The 15,453-nt window shown below is 41.8% G+C and overlaps 1 protein-coding gene across 1 annotated transcript in view; it reads left to right on the top strand.

Moving 5' to 3' along the window:
* The window catches only part of PALLD (palladin, cytoskeletal associated protein), a 463,024-nt gene that overhangs the window by 410,198 nt on the left and 37,373 nt on the right, over positions 1-15,453 (top strand). The gene's annotated exons all lie outside the window — the stretch shown is intronic.

Genomic DNA, 15,453 nt, shown 5'->3' with positions numbered 1-15,453 from the left:
TGTGTGGCCATATATAACTGTATTGGAAACTTTTATGTAATTATGATACATTTTTCCCATTTTTTCCTTAAGAGTAACTATAAAATAATTGGGTGTCTTTATCTCAGAATCATTTCAGTGGTGTTAGTTGTTTCTCAGGGAGGGAATCTAGTTTATTAAAGTTCTTCCCAAGACACATTTGGATGGACTTCATTTACTGCTGGAAGGATTGGGTCAGGCTCCTGCGGGGAAAGCTCCGTCAGCAACATCATTACTACATCTCATCCTCTGGCCTCTAAGGAATGTCAAGGTCAGTTGGTCAAAAGCTAAGAAGGGTCAAAGCCATTTAAAATTGACAATTTTTTTCCATGGTCACGAGCCTCTTAATTCATGCTGCTAAGCTACATCTCTAAAGCTTGCCAAGATACATTTTTGAGTTTTCGCAAGAACCCTTCCCCACTTTGAACAAGAAGTGGGAATTGGAGCCCCAGGCTCAGGCAAGGCCAGCTTGTGCACTGTGGACCCCTTGGCGTGTATGTCTTGGCCACTCACATTCCAGCTAACAGTGTTCGTCCTTGAAGACAAAATAAATTACACACAGAACCCATGTCCAACTGTGCTTTCTTTTCATTTACTTACTTTTGTGAGATTGAAATATGTAGAAAATGGTCACTGACAGCTTATTCTTTATTCAGAAATGTTATTTAGTACTTGGGGGATAGTTCTGTGCTAATAGTCATCCAAAAAAGGCATCCTTCTCAATTAGTGTTACTCAAAAGATGGTGTAACATGATAAATGAATAGTCTTCCATCTTCCAAGTAGTTCCATCTTCAAAGACCAGAGAGTGGATTTTATAACTTGGAGGAACTTTGAAGAATATTTTTAAAGAGTTCAACTTTCTATTTTACAGATAGAAAGAAACTCACAGCTCTCTTAGTCATAGCCACATAAATAATAATCAGTCACTTCTACTAGGAAACATTAAGTAGTTTGATGGTAAGAGTTTAAAACATACACACAGACTTTATAAGAACCAAATTTGGGGGTACAGAGAGCACAGGGGTTCAGATGCTTGCCTCAAATCCTGCTTATTTTGTTTCATATCCCTGATACCACTTATGGTCCCCTAACCAGAGCCAGGTATAACCCCCAAAAAAACACCTCCACAAAAAAACAACAAAAACCAGCAACAAAATAAAAAACCCTTAATTTCAGTTTGTAGAGCATTTAATACACACAAACACACACACAACACTTTTCTTCTATAAAGAGTATCTTTAACCTGGAAAGTGATAGAAAAAAACTGTTATGGAGCCAGTGGTTTTTCCCATGACAATATGCTTCAAGAGTGGAGAAACCCTGAATCTCTTAGGCCACGGGAATTTCCTTCCTTCCCCAATACTTACTGTGCCTATACAAAAAAAAAAAAAAAAAAATAGGTGGGGTAACACCAAGCCCTGCCACTGCACCACTTTTTCTGGTTTTGTTGTGCTTTATTTTTTTGTTTTGTTATGTTTTTTTGATATTATTTCACTTCTCTTTTTTTTTTCACTTTTTTTCTTTTTCACTTTTGTGGATATTATTCGGTGATTTTTTTTCTTTCTATTTTAGTAGTTGATACCAAGTTTTTTCTTCTCTTTTCCTTAACCTTTTTATCTCCAACAGAATAGCATAACTTGAATCATTCAGCCTCATAAAATGAGGGGGGGAAAGGATGATACCAGGACCAGTCAGATGAACATGTAGTGTAAATAAAAAATGACCAGACTGGAACACCAAACAGAATAGATACCCAACCTATAACAAGCTGTAAAGTGGAGACCAGTTACACTAGGATTCTGGGGGGTAAAGGAGGGATATGTGGGAGACATGCTGGGAACAGGAGTGGAGGGAGGACAACATTAGTGGTGGGAAAGCCCTTCTTTCATTGTCACTATGTATTGTAAATAATTCTGTGTAATGAACTTCAGTCACAATAAAAAAAAAAGTAAAAAAAAAAAAAAGAAAAAAAAAGAAAAAACTGTTAAGTGGAAGCATCTGTGCCTTGGTGGCTTTTGGTATATAACAGACCATAACAAGTTTTTCTCAGAAATTTGAATTCACTTTTTCTTGTCCACTATGCACTGAGATTCTTGCATATTTAGTCTCCTCTTCTTGTTCTCATGCTTAAGTCTCCGCTTAACATCATGGCTAGGTTCTTGGAAATCACCCCTATAAATAAGGTGAAACAAATAATGAAAGGTGATTATTTGTTTTGTTCACTGTTACCCATGTTTTTCTTCAGAGGACAAAGGACATTAGAAGAAACTAGTGCTCACTGTTGCATTTTCAGGTTTACAGCATGTGGCTCTACAGAGATGGCTTAGATGAGATCAAGTCTCAACATAATGTGCTGGTAGATGACTCAATTTCTTCAATAAAATCTGGGGACAAATGTCATTTCTTAGGGAGAAGAAAGTCCAAACCAAATCCTTCAGTTGCTTCGTATAATCTTCCAATGTCTCTGATTCATGAAAGTTTGTAAAGCCTCGTGTATGAGACATTACCTATAATTATTTATATGAATGTCTTCAGGACATAACCAGGGTTTCTCATAAGCAGCTGCTTTGAGCTCCACTTCAATGACTGTATCTCAGTAACAAAGAATCAGTGGGGATAGCCCATCTCGGGAGAAACCCACATTAGAAAGGGCCCCTGGGGCTGCAGAAATCACAGAACATCTGGAGGTGCTGAATAAGGCCTGTTGCCATAACATCAAAAGGCAGAGTTGGCCATGAGAGCCCATGACAAAGAGGGCAGGAGCCAGACCTCCCCGTGTGAACTTCCCCCTTGCTCCCCAGATGGGCAGCCTTGAGTGAATTACTGAATACAGTGTGATGCTTCCTGTGACTTCAATGCAAAATGAGGATATGAAAAGAGGCCTGTCTCAACTGGGCGTGTCTCAGTAGTATGCTATAAGTTTCTCATGTGGTTTTTGTGAGTTCAATCTCCAGCAGAAAGAAAAATAAGGTCTCTCTTCTAGGGAGAAGTTTTATTTGTTTTTGTTTGTTTTATTTGTTTGGGGCCATACCTGGTAATGCCCAGGTCTTACTCCTAGCTCTGTGCTCAGGGATTCCTCCTGGTGTTGCTCTGTTTAGAATATTTAGCTTCTGAACATATTTCAGAACATTAGCACTAATACGGGATGCAGGGATCTAAAACAGGTTGGCTGTATGCAACACAAGAGCCCTGCCTGCTATACTCTCTCCAGCCCTATCTCAGTTATTTTTTAAAGATTAACACAAGGGATTGGAAAGATAGCCCAAGAATTAAGGCTTTTTTTTTCCTTGCATGTGACCAGCCCTAGTTCAATTCCCAGCAGCCCACATAATCCCCTAACCCTGCTGTGTGTAACCTACCTCTTAATAAATAAATGACCTCAGAGAGGAATTTACATGGGTATTTGGTACATTGAGTGCTCAATAATAGTTAGCACTTGTCATTAGTAAGTAATGGCAATGATTGGGAGCAATGCTCACCATCATCATGAATAATAACATTCTCTAAAGATGGTCCCTCAGCCCCTTCATCCTCCATAACTTCAAATATGGGAACTGAATGGTCTTAGGTCTCCAAGCTCTCTGATTGCTGTCTATGACAATATAGCTCTATCACCTTTTCTAAAATATAGGCCAGTGAGTTTTTAAGAAATGTGAGTTTATAGTGTCTTTGGTTTAAGAATTTCTCTAGGTATCTAATACATTGTTTTTTATCTGCACAAACTCCACCTGTAATAGGATGAAACATGCAGAACTAAAGCAATATATGTATTCACTTGTTTATTGATTTATCTACCTTATGCAGCTATTAAACTAAATTTTAAGATCAATCTGGGGGCTGTAGAGATAGTATAGTAGATAAAGTGCTTACCTGGCATACAGTTAATCCTGGTGCATATGATCTTCTGAGCACTGCTGAGTGGGGCCCCACAACCTTTCACAAAATTGCTGGTTCTAATAGAAGATGCTCTGTTTAGAATATCTAGCTTCTGAACATATTTTCAGAGAATTGGCACTAACTAGCAGGTAACTATGTGCCCTTGATTTTTCTCTGTGCTTCCATTCCCATGTAAAATAGGAAATTGAAAATTGAAATTTTCAACTTTAATTGAAAATAGGAAAATTGAACCAGCTTTTTAAAAATAAACACCACAAAAATTAACTTCAGCAACAATAAAAGGAAGACACAGGCAAGTTGTTCATGAATTTCAGAGATCAAACTGGCCAAAGGTACTAAAATAGCATCCTGTTTTTAACTGTTCCTCTTCTGGTTATCCTTCAAATTGAAGATAAATCAAAGGGGCCGAATATATGCTTTACTTGGTGAAATCTCCTAGCACCACAGTCAATCCTCTGAACACCACCAGAGGTGACCCCTAAGTTCTGGGCTAGGAGCAGCCCCTCAACTTCATTGGGCTATTTTTAGCTTCTTTTTCTGTAGCGACTTCCTTGTTGAAACACTTTGCCAATGGAGGCCAGAAACCCTGGGGAATTGTCTCCTTTAAGTTGTCAAAATTCAGACATTTCTCTCATTTTTTATGAAAAATCTTAATGGGTCTAGCTCTGCCCTGGCATCAGAAACTGACCTCTGCAGAACTTCCTGAAGTTATACAATGATGGACTGACTCATCCTAGGTCACTTGATCGCCCCTGTGACCCAGGGTGGAGGATTAGGATGGAAAGACCCGGAAGGAATAGGGTAGACCGAGCTGCCTATGCTGTAACCAGATGAAGAAAAGAGTGTTCAGGAATCCAGACAGCCCTTTCCCTTAGCCTTTCAGGAAACTACCATTTTAAGAAGGAACTCGTTCACTTCTCCACCTACTTGTGAGTCATGCCTTTCATGAATACTTACAGCCTTGTCATCAGCCAACAGTCTCTTTCTCCTTCCAGAAATACAGCCAGGCCTCCACCTCCACATTCTTTAACTTCATCCCCGTCATTCAGGGCTCTGGGTGGTACTTCCGCAACCCTGGGGTGGCGGGGGTGGGGTGAATGAGTTCAGACATCAACGTGACATTCCAGGCAGACCTCAGTGCTTGAGATTCCAGCCTGATGCAGACAGTCAGTGCAGCCCTGTGAGGAGCATGGTTGGGTCCTTATGACCAGTCAGTCAGTCAGGGCCCACACATGGGAGCCATTTCCTGTCTCCATGCAGGGAGCCACTGTGTTATCTCAGGATACAACTCAGTCTTTGAAAGAGGGGTTCGTGAGACAATGTATAGATGGGCAGAGTAGGCCTGCTTGGAAGAAAGAACTGCCTAGGGAGAACTCCAGTTCTCACTAAGTGCTGAAAATATCCCTGAGAAGCTTTTGCTCACAGTAAACATAAACTTGAGGTGGATTTGACTGATAACCAAATCAAATGGAAAATGGGCACCGAGACAGGCCACCAAAGTCTGAACCGTGTTGGAGTGCCTCAGAGATGCCAAAATAGGAACTGTGCTACCAATCTCACAGGCATGCTTTCTTGGGGGCTGGGATCACCCTTTTTAGTTTGAGGGAAGGTTGCTAAAAAGCCAGAAATGTGAATAGTGTTATTTTAGTGAGGGTGCCAATTTCTCTCTTTTCCATATGCCACATCAAAGTGGCCCTGGCAGGCTCATAGGCGGCTTTGTGACATCTGTGTGCACTGCAGTGTGGTGATCCCCAGGAAGACACCAGCCCAGCTGCAGACGCTTTGACTTGTGGGTACAAGACGCTAAAGTGCCAGTTCCTGACAGGACTCTGTCTGCCTTTGAAAGTGCAATCATTTGGAAGAATGGGAAAGAATTCTAGATGTTGTTGGGGAGGTTTTCAAAGAGGAGGTATAGGAGTGGGCCCCAAAGGATGACATGTGACAGGAAAAGAGGATGTAAAGTAGGAATTAAGGAAGGAAGTCTATGGACGTCAGATTCAGAGATTGCAATTGGAGTGATCCTAAAGTGTTGATTCGTTGTGCAAAGTAGGTTTAAGGGGGGCAAAGAAAATTTAGGTCTTGGTGGGACCTTATAGAGAGCTGGGGTGTAAACAATCATTGGGTTTATGATTAAGGCACAGTGTTAGAAAAGAAAGCCAGGACAGGGTTGAGGAAGTACGGTGAAGACAGAGATGCTTCAAGAAAGAGGTAAGGTTCCTGTCAGGAACCCCAAATGGAGCAAGACTGAGAACAAAGAAAGATTGAGCTGCTGCCTGAGCCCAAGAGAACCCCATCTTTATGTTGAATGAAACACAGCACACCTCTGTGTCAGTTTTATTTTCCACGAACTGAGGTTTAAAGTTATCTTGATGGACAGAGGATAGCACAGAGATAGCACAGGAATTAATGTACTTTTCTTGCATGCAGCTAATCCTGGATTGATCCTTGACACTGTCTGTGTCAACCCCCACCAACAGGAATCTGGGTTGAGCACATGCAAGGCAAAGTCTCTACCTTCTATCTCTCCAGCCCCAACTAATGTACTTACAAATCTGAGAAGGTTTCAAAAACTTCTCAAAGGACAAAGAATAAAATTAAGTTTCATGGTAGAAAAGAACAGTTTATTAACTGATTATTAAGCCTGATTCTTTAAACAAAATCTTAGCAGAAGCATAAACAACTAAGTATGAAACATACACAACCTAAAAGGTATTTATCAGAGAAAGTATATCTGTAAGTATATCTACCTTAAGGGAAAATAAACACAACTATGTTGACTAACTGGTGGTGTTTCATTCATAGTATAAAAATCTCCTTCCTTTCTTTTTAAAGGTGATTTACTTAGGGAAATATTTTAATTTGTCTCTTTAATACCTTTAAGTTCTATTTCTGCTCAACCCCAAATGATAGTTATTTTTTCACAAATGATTGAAATAAATTTAAAAGCAGCATATATAGAAGCTTGGTAAGCCTGTAATGAAACAAACTCTCCTTGAATGTGCTTAATATTTACATGTTTCTTGAAAAGTGAGTATCTTTATAATGTCTCAGTAATACTGGGCTGAAGAGTAAGGGATTACATAACAAATTTCCATTGTAAAGTTGGGAAACTGGGTACCAGAAAATAAATTATCCAGTGAATTATCCAGTTGTCAGTAGCTCATGGGTGAACTGGATTTGACCTCTTAGGAGATTTCTGTTCATAGATTCCAACTTCTTTAGTGTAAATCGTCTGTAACAGTGACTTAGAAAGCAAATCAATCTGTGCACAGAGGTTAATGTAGGGTTCTCACCTATTCAGGTTTGATTCTGCCATCCTGGCACTGCTTATAGAGGACCCCACCCTCTGCCTGCCCTTTTACACCACTAGGAGTGACCTCTGAATACCCAGAGTATGGCTCAAAAACAAAAAAGAATGCTTGTTCTGTATTTCTGAGTGCCAGGGAGCTAACTGGGATACAGGCTTTGCCCATTATAGAAACTGAGGTGTCTGCAGAGCAGAGAAGTGAAAATGTTGTTCTTTTGTTCTGGGTTGGCCCTGACTCCTTCTTTTGACTCTCAGTCTTTTAGTAATAGTGCCCTGATTTGCCCTCCCCCCAAAAAAATGGGTCCTTAAGTCTTTTCATATTATAAGATGCATTATCTGCTGTGAATTTTTCCCCCGTTGGGCTGCAGGTGTGTGTGACACAAATTAAATCAAGCCCAACAGTCAAGATTAGGTCTTGACCTAAACTGGGGTGTCTATGGCAGCTTCTAGAAACTGCTCTACCCATGAGCAGTGGGGACACAGTAGGAATTTGGGGACCAGCACCATACACGTTGTCCATGGTGGGTAGAAGGAGCTGTGGAGTGCAGGATTGTGATTCCTTCTCAATATGCAGATCAGTCTTTGGGATCTGAAAACAGGAGAAAGGAAAGTTTATGGCCCCTGGTGATAAGATGGAAATCTGAGAAAAACACTGACCACATGACACCTTAAAAACAGGTCAAAGGGCCCGGAGAGATAGCACAGCGGCGTTTGCCTTGCAAGCAGCCGATCCAGGACCAAAGGTGGTTGGTTCGAATCCCGGTGTCCCTTATGGTCCTCCGTGCATGCCAGGAGCTATTTCTGAGCAGACAGCCAGGAGTAACCCCTGAGCACCGCTGGGTGTGGCCCCAAAACAAAACAAACAAACAAAAAAAAAACAGGTCAAAATCTTTACCTCATCTAAGACCAAAAGTTAAGTTTCTCTCAGTCTTCCTCCATATCTATCCTCCCCCATTATTAAAATCTCAGGGAAATTTTTTTATATGAGACCTTAAAATTCTTCAACATCTGTCACACAGGGAGCTTTCCTTTGGTGTTTCTGTTGTTAAAAAAAAAAAAGAGAAAACCCACATCTGATTTTTGCCTCTAGCACTGACGACAAAAAAAAAAAAAACAAGATTGGAAAATTGGTTTTTCTTTAAAATGGTACTTGGTCCAGATTAAGAATTAATACTGGGCCCGGAGAGATAGCACAGTGGTGTTTGCCTTGCAAGCAGCCGGTCCAGGACCAAAGGTGGTTGGTTTGAATCCCGGTGTCCCATATGGTACCCCGTGCCTGCCAGGAGCTATTTCTGAGCAGACAGACAGCCAGGAGAGCACCGCTGGGTGTGACCTCCCCCCCCCCCAAAAAAAAGAATTAATACCATACATTTTCAACTGGAAACTGTTCCCAATAATTCCTTTTAATGGTCACTAAATTAACATCGTTTTTGTGAGAATCAGCCTCTAATATCTTCCTGCTGTTTCCACTGACTTAGGCAGCAGTAGAAATTAAAATTATTTAAAACATTGAATTGTGATGTGGAGCTGCTGCTTTTAGAACCTGACCTCACATTCCTCCCCAAAAAAGGCTGCCTCAGAGGCTCCCTGTCCTTCAGATTTACCCGCAAAACAGACTGTACTGCAGGCCCAGCATGTCCTCCCATGAGCAATTTACATGGATCCAAAGTCTTTGCTTTAGTCACAGATGCTCTAGGATCTCCCAGGGCCTTGGTGGGGTCCATGGCCACTGCTGTTCACTGAGACAAGATGTCCACCTAGAAGAGCAATGTCTACATCAGGGATGTCATCTGCGGGATTCAGGTTCAGTTTGACATGCCCTGGGCCAGTATACCACATCCCAACCTTTCAGCTCTTACTCTTTATGCCATAGAAACACAGTGGTCCTTTGTTTTGTTTTGTTTTGTTTTGTTTTGTTTTGTTTTGGGCAAGGGGTGTGGGGTCCATACTTGATGTTGCTCAGGGGTTGCTTCTGATTCTACACTCTGGAATTACTCCTGACTGTGCTCTGTGGACCATATGGGATGCTATGGACTGAATCCCATCAGTCCCATGCAAGGCAATCACCCTCTATACTGTACTATTGCTCTGGCCCCAACACAGTGGTCTTTATTCCCAAGATGTTCCCAGGAGGATTAAAACTTGGTGATCCCTCCCTCTATTTCTCTCAGTACTAGGAATGGCTTCACATAGCGATCAATGTTATGCAGGAAGGCATGAAGAGCTACTGTTTTTCTGTAGTGGAGCCAAATGTGATTTTCATTCTAAGTGGGATCTTTCAAACTGAGACCCAAGTCATGTGCTGATTTCATTCTTGCTGCTTCTTCCTTGAACCTGATGAGGTAATAAATTATTCTCAGTCCTAGCTCTGTTCTGAGTCACATGATGAACAAAAGGCATCAGAGACCAAAGATTGGATCTTTTATCAACACAAACCCTATGCCATGTGTAAAACATGCCAAGCACATTCCCAAGCAGTGGCCAATTTTTTTATTTGGTTTTAACATTCTCTAGTTTAATATTCTTGCTTTGGAAACAGTTCATTATCCCTACTGTCTCTCCCAAGCTTGGAGGTAGGATGTCAGGGGAACTATTTACATTTATAGTGGGTTTTTCATTTACAATCTCCCCTGAACCTTATTGTATAAGCAATTGTTCTCAAGGCTGATTATATACCTCTTATCAAGAAGCAATCATGCAAAGCAATGCAAGATGTCAGACCTTGACCCTCATCAAATGGGCCTGCTTTATATGATAGGAAGTCAAAAGTGAAAGTGTGAGTTGAAAGAACAAAAGCCAGAAATAGAACCAACATAGAAAGTTGACGGTGGAATCTAACTAGTATTACCTGAAGCCATATTTGGAATTCCATAGTCTTATCATTTTCGGGAACTGATGTCTGGATGCTGGCTAGAAAGCTGATCCCAATCAGAGAAGGATATATTAGGGCAACAGCAGTAGCTTATCTCCAAAGTCACATAACTACTTTTCAATTTGAAAAATTCCCTAACCCATCAAAAACCCTCCTGTCATGAGCCTGCCCAACTGGCTCTGCTGGTTAAATCCAATAGAGGATAAATACAAACTTCAATTTTTGTTTGTTTTGGCTTTTGGACAACACATTGGGTGATACTTGACAGCTGAATTGAACCTGGTCTCCTGCTGAGCCAGAGAGATAGGACAGTGGGTAAGGTGCTTACCTTGTATGTGGCCAACCCGGTGTATGGCCAACCTGGGCTTGATACCTGGCACTACATATGGTCCCCCAACCTCTGAGCACAACTGGGTGTGCCACCCCCCAAATTTTAAGTGTGTTTTGCAGCCCTTTGATCCACCTCTCCTGCCCTTTTTTTATGGATTGTGGTGGGCCTGTTATATGTAGTGTCTGAAGATGCTGAAAGCCCCAGTTCATGCCTTCCAATTTGTGTCAAGCCCTAGGACCATAGAAATTAAGATTCATGGAGAGGAAAAAAGATTAACTGATGCTTTCTCCAGCTTATAGTCAGAAATATAGATGTTTGAATTTTATCACTATAGTAAAATTGTATTTTCCTCTGCTTTGATTCATTGTTTCTCCAATATCATTTTATCTTAGTGAGGTTTCCATAATATTTCTAGCAAAAATATTTTGTTAATTTTATGAAACTTATGGAATAACTCAAATAATAAAAGAAAAACTGAGTTTAACAACAACAACAAAAAGAAATCCAGACTTAGAACTCTTATAAAATGGGTTTCTGTATCGCACAGTAAAATAATAGAACAAAATATAGAAAGCAACATGTTGTATGTTTATTTTGAAAACACAAGTGTTTTCCAGCTTCTTAATCCCAAGAGTTTCTCCAGACAATTATAAATACTCCAACTTTATTAGTGTGAGCAGAGGATAAATTACTTGCAATCCAGACATTGCTCCAGAGAGACATACTGAAAATTTCCAATTTACATAAAAGTTGTTTTCCAGAAGTCTACTTTCACATCATTTATTTTGAGCCTGGGCCACAGTTCCCCAGAGAAAAAAATGATATGTAGTAATAAGAACTACCATCTTAATAAAGTCTTTTTGTTTATTGAGGACTTAGCACGAGGCTTTTGAGCCAAGCAGCTTTCACATCCAGGTTCTGCCCTTTGGCAGAGTCCTCAACCTCACTAACCTCTGGGGAATTTTACAAGGGCGATAGATAATAACTTCTGCCTCCAAAGGTTTGGGGCCAGGTACATTGTCTGGCTCTCTTTGTGAGTAAAGGGTGAGAAGCAACTTTATCTACAGCCTTTGCTGTCTTGCTGCGCACCCCCCTCCAGCTCCATATCCTCACTGCCATCTGCACCCTCCAGCTGCTAACAGAGGGAATTGACCAAACAGAATATCCCGTTTTGCAATTTTCATTTTAGTTTTAATTTTGCATCCTGCAGTGTTCAGGGCTTATTCTTGGCTCTGTGCTTTGTAATCACTCTTGGACGGATTCAAAGGCGACCTTGTGGGGTGCTAGGAATTGAACCCGGTTTAGCTATGTGCAAAGCAAATGCCCTACCCACTGTTCTATTGCTCCGGCTTCTGCTCTGATTTGGGGGTGGGGGGGGTGTCTGTTTTGGTTTGGTTTAGGGCCACACCCAGCAATGCTCAGGACTTACTCCTGACTTTGCGTTCTGGCATTGGTCCTGGTTAAGTTTGTTACTATGTAGGATACCAGCAATCAAACCTGGGTTGGCTGTGTGCAAGGCAAACACCCTACCTGCTGTACTACTGCTCCGGGTTCTTTCTATAAAGCAGTCGGATTGGGTTGCAGTTCTCTTCTGCCATTGGACAATTCTCCAGCTTACACTATAAACAAGGCAGGTGCTCATTAAACACTCACAGTGGGTTTCTAGTTAGGCACTGGCTGAATTGTTGTTTAAACCAGCGGGGGTCGTTTGCAACCCTTGTCTTTCTCCTGTGTCACACTGCCACTTGGCTGGCAACTTTGCCAAGGTAATTGTACTCACAGGGCAGGAAATATGGCAGCACTACAAAATCCAGTGCATTCTGAAGGTCTCTTCATTCTGATCAAGTCAAAAACCTCTGTCCCTCTCAATAGCTGGCAAGACTGTTCTTGTTAAAGATGCACCCAAACCAGGCCCGGAGAGATAGCACAGCGGCTATCTTGCAAGCAGCTGATCAAGGACCAAAGGTGGTTGGTTCAAATCCCGGTGTCCCATATGGTCCCCCGTGCCTGCCAGGAGCTATTTCTGAGCAGACAGCCAGGAGTACCCCCTGAGCACCGCTGGGTGTGGCCCAAAAACCAAAAAAAAAAAAAAAGATGCACCCAAACTAGTGGGGAAGGATTCTGAATTTTCTATAACTGTAGAAAGAAAGCCACTGGGAGAATATGTTTGCATTCTCCCTTCCTGATCAACCAGAATCATCTCACCTTGGAAATGTTTTACTGAATACAATATCAGAGTCTTAAATTTTATATATATAGTTTGTTTTTGGTTTGAAGGCTACACCCAGCAATGCTTAGGGGTTACTCCTGGCTCTGCACAGAGAAATCACTCCTGGTAGGCAAGGGGGACCATATGGGATTGTGGAATTTGAACCTAAATTCTGTGCTATCTCTGTGGGCCCCTAAATCCATGGACATAACATGGAGGTAGAAAGGCTAAGTTATGGGACCGGAGAGATAGCATGAAGGTAAGGTATTTTTGCCTTTGCAGAAGGACAGTGGTTTGAATCCTGGCGTCCCATATAGTCCCCCATGCCTGCCAGGGCAATTTCTGAGCATAGAACCAGGAGTAACCCCTGAGCGCTGCTGGGTGTGACCCCCCCCCCAAAAAAAAAGGCTGGGTTTGGGGCTGGAGAGATAGCATGGAGGTAAGGCGTTTGCCTTTTATGCAGGAGGTCATTGGTTCGAATCCCGGCGTCCCATATGGTCCCCCATGCCTGCCAGGAGTAATTTCTGAGCCTGGAGCCAGGAATAACCCCTGAGCACTGCCGGGTGTGACTCAAAAACAAAAAACAAAAAGGCTAGGTTATAAATTCTAGTTATCCCTAGTTATAAGTAACACCTTGAACACCCAAACATCCTCTTTCACTTCTTCAAATAAAAATGCCTGAGAAATTCCCTATTCTGACCCCCTCCGTCAATTCCCAGGATTTCTCTAGAAAATTGTTTTAACTGTCAGTTCCTGGCAGAGCCAGCTTTGGGCTGTGTCTGAGTCTAGCTCCACTGATGTGAATAGACAGCAAGTGGAGTCACCATTCCCTCTCAAAGAAAGAGGTTTCATTCTCCCTCTGCCTTTCCATGGCCATAGCCTCCGAGGCCTTTAGGATCTGATCTATCTACATTTTTAAGAAAATATAACTTGGGCTTGAGATAGCACAGTGGTAGGGCATCAGTTGCACACAACTGATCCAGGATGGACGGATGATGTTTCAAGTCCCAGATTGATTGTATAAAAAACAAGTGCCCTATCTGCTGAACTATCACTCCGGTGTCCCCTCCTCTGTTTTTATTTTTATGAATGTAATCATAATCACCTATTATGGGAGAGCTGAGAGGAGGGAAAGGATTTTAGATTGTTTCTACCAACATTTTCACCTCTCAGAATACTTGACCACAGATCTAAGTCTTTCTTGACAGTTCTTACACTTTCATTTAGAAATTTCGATTTTCATTGCTTTGGACCTTTTCTGAAAACTTACTTTTGACGATTTGAAATCTATGGCTAAAGAAATTTGGGGAAATTCCTTGCTGTGGTTCATCAGAAGTTTGAAATTAAGGAGCATTGCTTTGAAAGTCCCAAAGTTGTTTGTTTTAGCCGCTGCTTATGGCGCCACCTGCCGTTGGAAGTTTTTTGTTTTTTGACCGTAATCGGTTGCTATCTTGATGTGAGTTAGAAAAAAGAAATGTATTAAGTTCAGCCAAACCAAAAACATTTTGAGTGAACAGTAGGATTTTAGCTCTCTGCTAGTTACTCACTAATTTCTGTTTGATAAATAAAAATTCAAAATATCTTCTTGCAATAGAAAAAATACTCTGGGAATTAATACTGCATTATAAAATGGTAGTGATTTGATTTGGCTCCTTGAGTGCCTGTCCAAGATGTGCATGCTTTGATGAGACGCTAAGTATCAGTATGCACTGAGGTTTATATGAATAATTCTTAAATTAGGGTTTGCTACTAAAATTTTGCCTGCAGTAAATTTGTGTGTTTCTTAGGGAACAAACTTTGAGAATAAAGTGGCTGGCTCTCCCTCCCCCCACACCCATTCCCCAAATCAGGCTATGTTATTTCTTGAGCACAGAGTTGACAGCCCTGAAGTAGGCAAATTGGGCTAACCTAAATCTGCCAACAATAACTCGAATCAAGTATGTTTTTCTTTTTAACTTACTCATTCTGATAGAACTCTTATTTACACCCCCAAAAAATGGCTACGAATGAAACTAGCCAAGAAAATCCTGTCAAAAGTTTTTCTCTTAATTTTTTCTGGTTCTGTTAAAATGAAATATGGCTCCTGGAAGTCGGACAAAAATCCCATCATGGCTAAATAGCTTTGGGTCCTATTTGGCAAAACTTAAATTAGACGCTGAGAAGGTGTGAGGCCTTACTCTATGGACTTGGTGCAGAGTCGGGGAAGTCTTACCCTGAGCTCCCCATTAAGGCTTCAGGCTGTAGATGTGGGAGGTCAGGTTTCTGGGTCAGCACCTGAGATCTGGGGTCAGAACCTCGGGATCCAGGATCAGCATCCGAGGTCTGATCTCAACTTTTGGGATCTGAGGTCAGCACATGGGATCCGGGGTCAGCACCTTGGGATTCAGGGTCAGCATCTGGGTCTGATCTCAGCTCTTGTGTCAAGGGTTAGAACCCTGGGATCTGGGGCCAGAGAGACAGCATGGAGGTAGAGCGTTTGTTTTGCATGCAGAAGGATGGTGATTCGAATCCTGGCATCCCATATGGTCCCTAGAGCCTGCGAGGAGGGATTTCTGAGCGTAGAGCCAGGAGGAACCCCTGAGCACTGCCGGGTGTGACCCAAAAAACAGAAAACAAAACAAAACAAAAAAAAAAAAAAAAACCCTGGGATCTGGGGTCATTCCTGGAGTCTGGAGTTAGCAATGAAATCCGTGGTCAGCACCTGGCATCTGGGATCAGCACCTTGGGTTTCAGGGTCAGCAGTTGAAGTCTGATGATGTCAGCTCCTGGATCCAGAGTCAGCACCGTGGGATCCAGGGTCAGCCCTGGAGCCTGGGTT

The sequence above is a fragment of the Suncus etruscus genome, chromosome 4 (assembly GCF_024139225.1).
Source record: "Suncus etruscus isolate mSunEtr1 chromosome 4, mSunEtr1.pri.cur, whole genome shotgun sequence".
NCBI classification, from domain to species: domain Eukaryota; kingdom Metazoa; phylum Chordata; class Mammalia; order Eulipotyphla; family Soricidae; genus Suncus; species Suncus etruscus.
The sequence above is the reverse complement of the archived record's forward strand: the minus strand, read 5'-3'. Positions and strand labels throughout refer to the sequence as shown.